General features: G+C 42.2%; 1 long non-coding RNA gene across 1 annotated transcript in view; it reads left to right on the top strand.

The window, feature by feature from the left end:
- The first annotated feature begins 1,416 nt into the window (after positions 1-1,416).
- LOC115096122 overlaps positions 1,417-12,249 on the top strand; it is a 50,995-nt gene continuing 40,162 nt past the window's right edge. Inside the window, exons 1-2 of the long non-coding RNA XR_003857980.1 lie at positions 1,417-1,474; positions 10,149-10,240. This is a non-coding gene — a long non-coding RNA (uncharacterized LOC115096122). The remainder of the gene's footprint in view (positions 1,475-10,148; positions 10,241-12,249) is intronic.

The raw sequence follows: 12,249 nt of genomic DNA, 5'->3' as shown, positions 1-12,249 counted from the left end.
TGGTTATTCCTCTGCGGTGATTGGCATTTTATTCCACATTCGAAGTTCTCCACTACCTTGGCTTATCTGTGGGTTTGGAGAGCTTTTGAGGCCTGGTGTGAGAAGCGGAGTGTTCTTCATCATTCAGTTAAGATCCCTCTCATTCTAGATCTTTTTGCAGGATAGACTGAATAAGGTTTGGCCCTTAATTCCTTGAAGGTGCAGGTTCAACTCTTGCCTGTTTGAGGCCTGGTGAATGGTATTTCCTTGTCATCTCATCCTGACGTGGCCTGTCTTTTGAAGGGAGTGAAGCACCTTTGGCCTCCCTTGAGGTTACTGGTTCCATTGTAGAGTCTTAATTTGGTGCTGGACATTTTGGCAGGCCATACGTTCCAATCACTTCGTAGCCTTCCTTACAGTTGTTGATTTTGAATACTGTGTTCCTGGTGGTTATATGTTCTGGGCATCTGATTTCTGAGCTGCAGGCCTAGTCTTGCCGAGAGCCGTTCCCTTCAGGTGACTTGGGTGAACTATTCCATTCTTCTTGCCCAAGGCAGTCTCGGACTTTCATTTGAATCAGTCCATCTCCTTGCCATCCCTGGATAAGGTCAGGGATGCGGAGGAGTTTCGCCTTTTGCGCTTCTTGGATGTTAAGCGTCTTGTGCAGTATCTGGAGGTCTCTGAGTCTTTTCAAAAGACGGATCGCCTGTTTGTTCTCCATGGTGGGAGTAAGCAGGGCGCTTTGGCTTTGTGGGCTACCATAGCTCGTTGGATTAAGGAGGTGGTCACGGCTGCATATGTGGATGCTGGGAAGCCGTTGCCTATTCAAGTTAGGGCCCATTCCACTAGGACTTGGGCAGTGTCATGGGCGGAGGTTAGTCTGTCTCCCGTCAATGTCTGCTGAGCTGCAACTTGGTCCTCCTTACACACTATTTCTAGGTTTTATCTTGTGGATGTGCAGGCCCAGGAGGATGCAGCCTTTGCACGTGCGGTGTTGACTGGACTGCGGGCAGTCTCCCACCCTGTTGGGGAGTAGCTTTGGTACATCCCCCTGGTCCCGAGTCCATGCTAGGAAATAGAGAAATTACTTACCTGATAATTTTGTTTTCCTTAGTGTAAACAGAGGGACTCAGCTTCCCGCTCTCTGCTGCCACATGAGTGTCAATAGTCTTCCTGTGGGGCTCTGGATCCCAAGGCATTACTGGTAAGTGTTCATCCAGTCCCTAGCTTGGGGTACCGAGAAGCTTATGTGAGTTCAAGGTATATGGTTGGTTGAGTACAGTTCTGGTTATGTCTTTAATCATGTTTTCAATCTAGTTTTTTTGTTAGTCTGTCCACATTTGCTTTTGAAGAGAATACTGGCAAGCTGTGGTCTCTTCAGGGTTATATATATACTGTGACATCAGCTTGCTCCGTCTCTATCTGCTGGCAGGGGAGCATAAACCTCACTGGTCCTGAGTCCATCTGTCTACACTAAGGAAAACGAAATTATCAGGTAAGTAATTTCTCCATTCTATTATTCTCTAGAAGTGGGGAGCATATATCATCACTCTTGATCATGTTGGGCAGTGTAAATCAGTCTTTATCCATAGGTGCTGTGAGGAAACGTTTCTAGCTTTTTATTATGTTTTTATTTGATTTATTACTCACCTCTTTCCTGAAAATTTGATTGCTGTAGGTTGAATGGTTCGGAAGATCAAATGTACACAGACAGATCCATAAGTTTAAGGGGAAAAACTTTTTTTTTTTTCCAATTTTGGGCTAGATCCATAAATTTTATGTGAAAATTGCCTGTAGATGTGCTGGTTTCTTCCCAAAACCTAAACGCCCACAGGAAAATTAAGTCTGGGGGTGCACTTGTCCGATGGAGATTAGCACCAGAGCTGTTTCTGAAGAAGCCAGAAAAGGGAAGAGAGAGAATTGGGGGGGGGGGGGGGGGGGGGGGAAATGGAGAGGAAAGAGTAAGAAAAGGGGAGAAAAAGTTAAGCTTTCAATTGTGAATCAGCTGTGAGGATTCCTGTGTACTGATCAAATAAAAAACATTTTTTAAACAAAGAGGGAAAAAAAATATTTAGAAGCTGGTCCCAGTGCAACTTGCACTAATTGTTTCCACAACACTAATAAATATTTTATTGGCAGTACAGTAATTTAGCCATGTGAAATATAAACGCTGAAGAGTTACCGCACGAGACTCTGGATAATTACAGCTACATTCAGGCAAAGCAATTTTCAAAGCCATTTACCCTCTGAATCGTGTTTTACCTGGGTAAGCTGGCTGGCTGAAACCTGCCCTCCCTTCAAGCCGGCGTGGGGGAGGGGGGTTTCCATGAGCACGCATCCCTTTGACCTATATTAAGGGAGGAATTCCCAGAGACGTCTCAGACGAGATGGCAAAACAACGCTAGTAAACTATTTTCAGATCGCCATGGGTTGCTTTCCACAGAAATTTTATCTGTGCAAAAAAAAGCAGGAGCAAAAAAAAGCAGGTGCAAAAGTACCCATGGTGATTTTCATAGGGAAAGCATGTGCACAATTGCCCTTTGAAAATTAGGTGCAAGGTCCATGGGGCGTGTATCTAAGTGAACAGTTTGAAAATTGGCTACTCCTCCCCAAGAGAGAACTCCTTGAGGCTTTCTCCTGAGAACAGGGGAACCAATGCTGTCTTACACCACTTCTGCGAGTCAGTCCCAACACTTATTGAAAGACAACATCCACCAAGAACTAAAGGAGTCTGCTTCCCAGGACACGTCCATTCCCCCTTGTCTGAAGTCTGCTTGTGAAAAAAATAACCCTATCCAAGCCCTCGTGTCCCTTCAGACATGCACTGAATATCTGATGTGCTTAGGACACCATACAAAAAGTTATAAGAACACATATACATGTTTCTAAGTTAGTCGCACTGTGTACTGAAGGGTACAGTCATATGACAGTCGTATCTGAACAGAGATGGAAAGAAATACATATATACGCACACAGATTATTGCCAGTGATGTTTGGATATGACCTTTAACACATATTCATAAATTTTACCCCCATTTCACGAGGCTTACATGCTTGTTCAGTTCTGGATCCTTTCTGGATAAGCACATTTTCAGAAGGATGTGATTATAAGCATAGAAAAGTAAGCCTGGAGAAAAGAGGATGTTGTGAGGGTGTTCCAATGTGGGTTTGGAAGTATGCATGTGTACATAATTTACAAATGGTGTACGTGCGCACGTCCTCTAACACGCGTGTGTGCTTTTATGCCTGCTAATCAAGTTGCAGATATATTAAATCTAACTTCGCTTTTATCCTGCTGGTGGGTAGGAGGGTAGAGGGTGCAGGTGAACTGGTGGAGATTTCAGTGAACTGATGCTTTGAAGTATGCACACAAGGAAATATTTTTCGTAAGCAAGACCCGCACATACATCAGCCAGCTTTATAAAACTTTCTGCCTCCGTGCATAAACTAAGGGTTATTATGTACATGTTACAATTATATCTGAATGCTTTTATAAAATAGGTGTATAAACTATGGGGATGCCTGCATTCAAAAAAAGTGTATGTACTGAAACATACATGCATATTTTCAAGGCAGTATTTTATACACCGTATGGTTCCTGCTGCATAGTTGATAAACTACAGATGTAACTTTAAGAGCACCTACTTTTATGTGTATGTGCTGTGTTGTGCACACTATTGAAAACTACCCTCCATGGGAGTTATTCTGTAACAGTTTGCATAACTTACACCAATTCCCAAAGCAAGTTCACTTTAAAGCTTAACCTGGCAAAACTCACGCAAGTTACACCTCTGTACTTTGCATATAATTTTTTTAATGTATATTTATTAAATGCAACACTGAACAATAGAACATTAACAATACCAATGAAAAGGAATTCAAACAGCAAGCTGTATCAATTTTTTTTTTTTTTTTTTTGAAACCACATTAAATACTACCATAGTAGTAAAATAAGACAAGATAATCATTCATTCCTCATTCACACCTAGTCCCTAACCAAGCCATTCATTATGGGGCGGATTTTAAAAGGCCTGCGCGCAGTGTCCTCGCGTGCCGGCGGCCTATTTTGCATAGGCCGCCGGCGCGCGTAAAGCCCCGGGACGCGCGTAAGTCCCGGGGCTTTCGAAAAGGGCGGAAGGGGGTGTGTCCGGGGGCGTTCCCGAAACGCCGTGGCATTTCGGGGGCGGGCCCGGGGGCGTGGCACCGGCCCAGGGGCACGGTCGAGGCCTCCGGACCAGCCCCCGGGACTGGAACATGAGTGGGGTTGCCGGCCGGCAGGCGTAACTTTGCCGACAAAGGTAGGGGGGGGGTTTAGATAGGGCTGGGGGGGGTGGGTTAGGTGGGGGGAGGGTGAAGGAAAGTTCCCTCAGAGGCCGCTCCGAAATCGGAGCGGCCTCTGAGGGAACAGGCAGCGCCACTGGGCTCGGCACGCGCAGGTTGCACAAATGTGCACCCCCTTGCGAGCGCTGACCCCGGATTTTATAAGATACACGTGGCTACGTGCGTATCTTATAAAATCCAGCGTACTTTTGTTTGCGCCTGGTGCGCGAACAAAAGTACGCAATCGCGTATTTTTTAAAGATCTACCCCTATATGAATATATACAATATAAAATAGGTTTTATATTATAAAGGCATAAACTCATAAAAAGTTGCCCAAATTTTCTGAAATTCTTTAGGCAAAGGCTTCTGCATCATCTTGGCATCTAATTGTACTAATAATTTCCAATCTAACATGAAAAAAAACAAAACAATTGTATAGGAGTGGAGTGTTCTTTCCTCCAAAATTTAGAAATACCCAATCTAGCAACTGAAAAAGCAATCATAACCTTTTGGTAAATCCTCTGCCCACTCTAAAAGGCCTAACAAGCATTCAGCTGTGAAACAGGGCTTAACCCCCACCACTTGCTCCACTACCTCTAGAGCCTTCTTCCAATAGGTATAGAGTCTATTACAAAAAATAAATCTATGGGAAAATTATATCTTTAGTTATGACATTTTACACACTCATCGGAAACACTAAGCCCCATTTTAAAAAGTTTAGTTGCATCAAAATAACATGCAAGATTTCAAATTGCATTACCTGGAATTGTGAGGCGAGCGATATAGCATTCAAAGTCTTAAATAACGTTGCTAAATTAGTCACATCAATTGTAGTACCTAATTCTGTAGACCAGTTCTCTGCTAAAGCAGATAATGTTACTGTACTTGATTTTTTCCAATCTCATTTTATACCAGCATGCTAGCTTATTATCCTTAATAACAGTTCCAATTATAAAACTTGCCAGAGATTCAGAGCTAATAATGCAAAGTTCACTACGTTTTATCTCTAACACATGTCGTCTAGCCTGTAAATAAGCATACAATTGTGTATTAGAGAGATGAAAATCCATTTTCAGTTGGTCAAAAGGAAAAATTGTATCCGTTGCTACACAATACAATTCAGATAATCTAATAATACCTAGATCATGCCATATATGTAAAATACTAGGTTGCATTCACTATTGGGCAGATTTTAAATCACGTTCACGCGAAAATTCAGCATGTTGTTTGTCTCCGCCTGTACTTTTAACCAGAGAATTGGTGAGCAGTTTTCAGACACAGTATTTACCCAGGTAAATGGCTCCTGAAAATTGCCCTGTATAGGGGTAATTTTGTAACTACCAGCAACTGATACAAAGTCCGTGGGTATCTTTAACCCTCTTCACACTGATTTCCAAAGTGAAATTGCACGCATTTGATCGGAGAATGAGCAATCAGTAATGCAAGCGAGCAGGGACGTTTTTAACTATTTAAGGAGCTCTGGGCAAATGTTTGTGGCTGAGACCACTTTTTATTTTTTCCCATATTGACCACTGCCCCCCCTCACCCTCTCAGCCTGCACCCCTCGCCTCTGCCAACTGCCACCCCTACCACTTGTCTCCTTCCTTTGCTCTCGGGCAAGCCCCACAAGCCTCTAACTAACTCTGCCTTTGTGCTCTGTGCCACATCTGGCCCACTGTTGCAGTTTTCCTGCCGTGCATGTCGTCTTCTTCTGGTCTGTGTGTGCCCATATAAGCTCAGCATGCAGCAGCAGCAGCATACTATTGCTGGCCTCTGCAGGCTGGCATAAACACAGTCCTTAAGGGTTTGTGCTATGGGCCCCCTGCTATGTAGGACCTGGGGCAGCTGTCCCTTTTACCCATTACGTAAAAGTGGCCCTGCAAGCAAGTTGGGATGAGTCCATCGCTATATACAGTTGTGCTCATAAGTTTACATACCCCTGACAGAATTTGTAAGATGTGTAGCATTTTAAGAAAATGAGTGATCAGACAAAACACATCTGTTATTATTTTTAGTTTAAACATGTTTACTAGTAAGCACAGGTAGCAGAATACATCAGCATAACAGCAAATACAAAAAAATCTGCTAAGAATGAACATATTTGCATTCTTTACATAATGGAGATTACATATTTATTTATTAATTATTAGAGGGCTTACAATCTAAGTTTTTGTACCTGAGGCAATGTAGGGTAAAGTGACTTGCCCAAGGTCACAAGGAGCAACAGCAGGATTTGAACCTTGGTCTCCTGGTTCATAGTCCACTGCTTTAACCACTAGGCTATTCCTATTCCCCAGGTGGACAGAATGACAAATTTTTAATTTTCTCCCCGTACATCCCTAATGTAGCCCTCCCTTACTTCCCTTCCCTACTATATTTCTTACGCATATAGATATAATCATCCTGATCTGTGTTGGACTACTCTGTACATGTTTAAAAACACAGGGAATGTAATGAAAAAATACAATAAAATATATAAGGAAGTAATCAATAAAACCTGCCTATTAAAGTGAGTTCAATATAAAGCTTCTAGCTCTACTAGAGAGAATTTGCAGATAAGGACCCCACACCTTCAAAATTTCGCTTTAAAAGGTGTTGAAGTCACATTTGTAATTTTTATTGTGTTTCAAATTTAACTATTATGCATTACAGAATAGCACAATTATTAAACAAACCATAGTAATAAAGAAAATAATAAAACGGTCCTGTTAATAAAAAAAAATTTGCATACCCTTGGTTCTTAATATCACATGTTGTCCCCTTTTATAATCGATGATGGCTTATAGTCTTTTGTGAAAATTGTGAATGAGGTTCCAGATCCTGTAAATTCTTTGGCTGTCTAGCATGAACTGCATGTTTAAGTTCTCCCCAAAGTGGTTCAATGTTGTTGAGGTCAGGAGACCATGATGACCACTCCAGAACCTTCACTTTCTTCTGCAGCCACTGAAGGATTGACTTGGTCTTATGTTTCAGATCATTGACATGTTAGAAAGTTCAAGCACGCTCCATATGCAGCTTTCTGACAGATGAATACAAATTCTCCTCCAATATTTTCTGATAAGATGCTGAATTCATCCTGCCATCAATTTTGACTAAATTTCCTGTGCTGCTATAGTTCACCCCCCACCCCCAAATAGACGAGTTCCACCTCCCTGCTTCACAGTAGGCATTGACTCCTCTCCAAATATAGCGCTTATGGTTGTGACCATAAAGTTCAATTTTGGTTTCATCACTCCAAATTATTTTGAGGCTTCTCTAGATGCTCTTTGGCGTATTGTAAGCGGGCTGTTTTATGGCATTGGTGCAGCAATGGCTTTTTTCTGACATTACCATGCAGCCCATTTTTGTTCAAGTATCTCCTTATTGTGCATGCTTGAAACACGCACATCACACTGTGTTTCAGAGAAGCCTGAATTTCAATAGAAGTTGCTTGTGGTTTTTTCTTTGTATCCTGACAAATTTTCCTAGCAGTTGTCTGAAATCTTTCTTGGTCTACCTGACTGTGGCTTGGTATTAACAGAATCCATCATTTTCCAATTCTTGTTCAGAGTTTGAACAATACTGATTGGCATTTTCAAATCTTTGGATTTTTATATTCTTTTCCTGATTTATAAAGTTGAACTACTTTTGCTCACAGATCCTTTGACAGTTCTTTTGCTTTCCACATGTTTCAGTAACCAACAAAGTCAGTGCAGCCCTGTATGAAATGCACAATGGTTTCTCAAGAGCTAAGAAACTCATTAACTATTTATGCACAGACTAATTACAATCAAACAAGGCACAGGTGTGGACACCTACCCTTCAACGCCATCTCAACTTGTGTGTGTCAACTTGAGTGTATATTATCAGCCCAAATATTCAAACTTTTGAACAAGATCATTTTATTATTTTCTTTATTGCTATGGTTTGTTTAATGATTTTGCTAGTCTTTGCATAATAGTTTAATCTGAAACACATTAAAATAACAAACATGTTTTGTCTGATCACTCATTTCCTTAAAATGTTACACATCTTACAAATTCTGCCAGGGGTATGTAAACTGATAATCACAATTGTATATTGAATTGGATGAGTAGGCGTAGACTGGTTTCTTGGAATGCGGTGAGTCTGATCTCCTATTAAAAGGAAAACTACTTTCCACACTTAAGCATTTTGAAACTTGGGGTGTTATGTTAAAGAAAAACAAACTTAATGAGGTCAAACATGTTAAGTTCTCTGAAAACTGGTTGGGGCAGTGCTTTGCAGCCTTAGACAATGGGGGGAAAAAGGGAAATGGACATTTTAATCAAAGCCCTACTGTTTTTTGCAGATTAAGTTACTAAGGACTTGTTAGGATGTTTCGTTATTATAGAGGTTAGAATTGCTAATGAAAAGTTAATCATTTGTAATATATGTATCTCAACATATATAGTCACAAATTTTTCTCAGAGCTAGTTTAATTTCTTATGCCCAAGGCAACTATTCCTCTATTTCTAGGAGGGGTCGACGACAGATCCTCTTCAACCACTTAGATCCTCCTCATCCAGAAGGATTTTTGCTGATCAGTGCTTGGAGCGTTCACTCACTAATGGGCAGAAGCTATGTGCGTAACCTGAGGAAATCTGCCCCTGCGCGCGCCGAGCCTATTAAACATAGACTCGGCCGCGCGCTCAAGCCCCAGGACGCGCGTATGTCCCTGGGCTTGCAAAAAGGGGTGGTTCGGGAGCATGGCCAGGGGGCATGGTGTTGGCTCGGGGCGTGTTCGGGGGCGTGGTCGAGTGCCCCGATACAGCAACCTGTGTCGGGGCCTGCTGCGCCACCAGACATTCGGTGCGTGCAAGTTATGCCTGCCCAGAGGCAGGCGTAACTTCCTGGATAAAGGTTAGGAGGGGGATTGAGGTAGGGCTGGGGGGTGGGTTGGATAAGGGAGGGGAGGGGAGGTGGGGGGAAGAGGAAGGAAAGTTCCCTCTGACGCCGCTCTGATTTCGGAGCGGCCTCTGAGGGAACGGGCAGCGCGTGCCGACCCCCGGATTTTAAAAGATATGCGCTGCTTCGCACGTATCTATTGAAATCCGGCGTACTTTTGTTTGCGCCTGGTATGCGAACAAAAGTACGCGCTCGTGCTTTTTTAAAAAATGTACCCCTAAGGATCTAAACTTCACACTCTTGTACTGATTATGCCCTGATCTCTGATAAATTATTTGCCCATGTCCAGGAATCTGAGATAGACTGCTTAATTATTTTGGATCTAAAAACAAATACATTCTACAAGTTTCCTTATTTTTCCTCCGATTCTAATTTTAACGAATGTAAATATACAATAGGGATGTGCATTCATTTGAAACAAAAGTGTAAAGCATGATGAATGAGCCCATTTTGTTTCATTTCAAATGAACCAAAAAAAGAAAAAATATGACATTTCATTTTTGGGAAATGGTACACCCTGTTAGCAAGTAGTGCACTCTATTTGCAAATAGGGTATGCTTTTTGCTAATAGTAGGCCCTATTTATTAATAAGGCACACAATTTCCTGAAAAGAAAAAATATAAAAATCCCAAAAATGAAAAACAGCAAAAAAAAAAAAAATTAGTGTGCACATGCTTATTATCCAAATGGAAAGATTTTGCTTTTGAGAAGCAGTAAAGGGTAGTCCTCTTTGGAGAGAGAATTTCATATTCAGTGAGATAAAGAAAAGAAGTAGATAAAGATATATTGAAGCTAAAGAAAAAATTGAAAAGGTCTAAATGGAACCGTCAGAGTGCTCTGTCATTAAACAACAAATAGATTTACTCAGTTACAAAAGTAGCAATGAACATGTTGCTATACCAAAAACCATGAACTAACTTTCTTTTTTTTTTTTTTTTTCAGAAACATAAATTCTATAAGTTTGGGAATAAAGTGGGCAGATTCCAGGTGTGGATCGTACATATGAGAATCCCAAACTCATCCTGATTTTACAAGTAAGGGCTATAGACACATTTATAGAGAAAAGATCTCTAATATTTTATGCACAAGTTTCAAATCACCCAGATGTTTTCAGGGCTATTAGAGCTCGCTTTCAAGGGCTGTCCTGGATGGCAGGTGCCTGCCTGGAGAGGCTAGGCCCGAGGTGTGATGGAGGAAGCCAGGGGCTGGACAGAAACCAGGACAGAAGAGTGGAGCAGGAGCACTGGAACAAGATTGCAAAGCAGGGCCAGGATCAGAGGCCAAATGACTAGCATTTCCGCAGGGCTGATGCCAAGACGTTGGACCAACAACTGTGTGCCTTTAGGGAATGCTTTATATGTTAGTGTTGATTTGGGGCACACCCAGTGCTGCTCCAGAATTCTCTTTAGCTCGGTGGCAGATGTTGAGCCTGAAACTCCCAGGCCCATGGGCTAAAACCCTGTTGGACCCTGACAGAATGTCCCCCTCCTGCTTTTGAACATCCCCCCCAAAGTGGGTGCAGGGACCCGGACCCAAGCAGGAGAGCCACAGTCCAAAGCAGACTAGATTCTGCCAGGCTGGAATCAGGTACGGAGTCTGGAGCTGTAGTAGGACCACGAGTAGTTGCAGTCTTGGGAACAAATGAAGCAAGTTCACAGCCACAGCTCACCCCAAAACTTGACTTCAAGAAAGCGGTAAAAACGTACTTCTTTTCACAAGCTTTCCCAGATCTGAATTGTTAATGTGACTGCTCAATTCCATCTTTATTACATCTCAATTTTTGTTGCGATTGTAATTATATCCCTTTAATTTTGTATTACCGCCTCTGTTTGTATTATAATTATGTATGTTTTAATCTTTCTAAACCGCTTAGTTCTACTTTTTATAGTATACAAGGTGTATAAAAATCTTTTAAATAAACCAGTTGCAATCATGGAGACAACTGGAGCAAGGTCAGGAGCAATTGCATTGTCAGGGGCAGTTAGTTGCAATGTTTGCTCTATATATACAGTTGATGCTAAATTCATCAGTGCAGAAGCAGGCACTTGAGCTGTAGAAACAGCTGGTGCTAGCTTCACCAGTATAAAGACAGGAACTGGAGTTGAAGAGGCAGCTGATGTGGGCTTCATCCAAGCAAGAGCAGGCACTGGAGATTATAAAGATAGCTGGTGTGGTGCAAGGACAGGAACTGGCCCTTTATCTGGGACCAGGTATAGGTGAGCACCTCCTTTTAGATTTAAGTTTATATGAGAGAAAGTCAGAGGTTGGTTCTGGAAGTAGAGATACAGGTGGAATAGCACCCTCTCTGAATGCAAAGATCAAAAGCTGGTTGTACAGGTGAAAATTTCTCCAGATCAAGGCCCCCAAAGGCTGTCTAGCAAGAAGCAATTCCAGCTAAAGCCTTTCCTGATGGCAGGAGAATCAGCAGGACCATTTTAGCCTCATCGTTGAAATAGGAAGAAATTTCTGGAACAAGAGACACCATTGCAACTTGAACTTAAGGAACTACCCTTGAGAACCCTAAAATGATCTGGGAACCACCTATAAGTCTCTTGGAAAGCTGGAGTCAAAGAGAAGTAGCTGGCTCAGCCCAGAATGCAGTCATCAGTGGAGCAGCTGGAACCAGTTTCACTTCTGCAGGAACCTGAAGAAACATCCTCAGTGTGAGAGAATAAAGTATCATCTAGAGGGCAGATCCTAGATATAGGATCACTTCCTGCTACACCAAGGTGAGGGTCTCCTGGCAGGTAGGATTGCCAACTTTTAACCATCAAATTTCCGAACATTTATAAATTAATATCTTCACTAGGGCTGGTTTTTGGGATGGATGAGTTGGGTGGTTGCCCAGGGTGCCATCAGTTAACGGGTGCCCTGAATACTAGGGGGACAGAAGAGGAGAGGCCCTGTGTGGTCACAGCAGATTTCATCCCATCGCAGTCAGAGAGGAATTGTATGGTCATGGTGGATCCCACTCATCGTATTTCTTTCCAGATCATTTATAAGTATATTGAAAAGTAAGGGTCCCAATACAGATCCCTGAGGC

This window comes from Rhinatrema bivittatum, chromosome 7 (genome assembly GCF_901001135.1).
Source record: "Rhinatrema bivittatum chromosome 7, aRhiBiv1.1, whole genome shotgun sequence".
Taxonomy (NCBI): domain Eukaryota; kingdom Metazoa; phylum Chordata; class Amphibia; order Gymnophiona; family Rhinatrematidae; genus Rhinatrema; species Rhinatrema bivittatum.
This window is presented reverse-complemented; position numbering and strand designations above follow the sequence as displayed.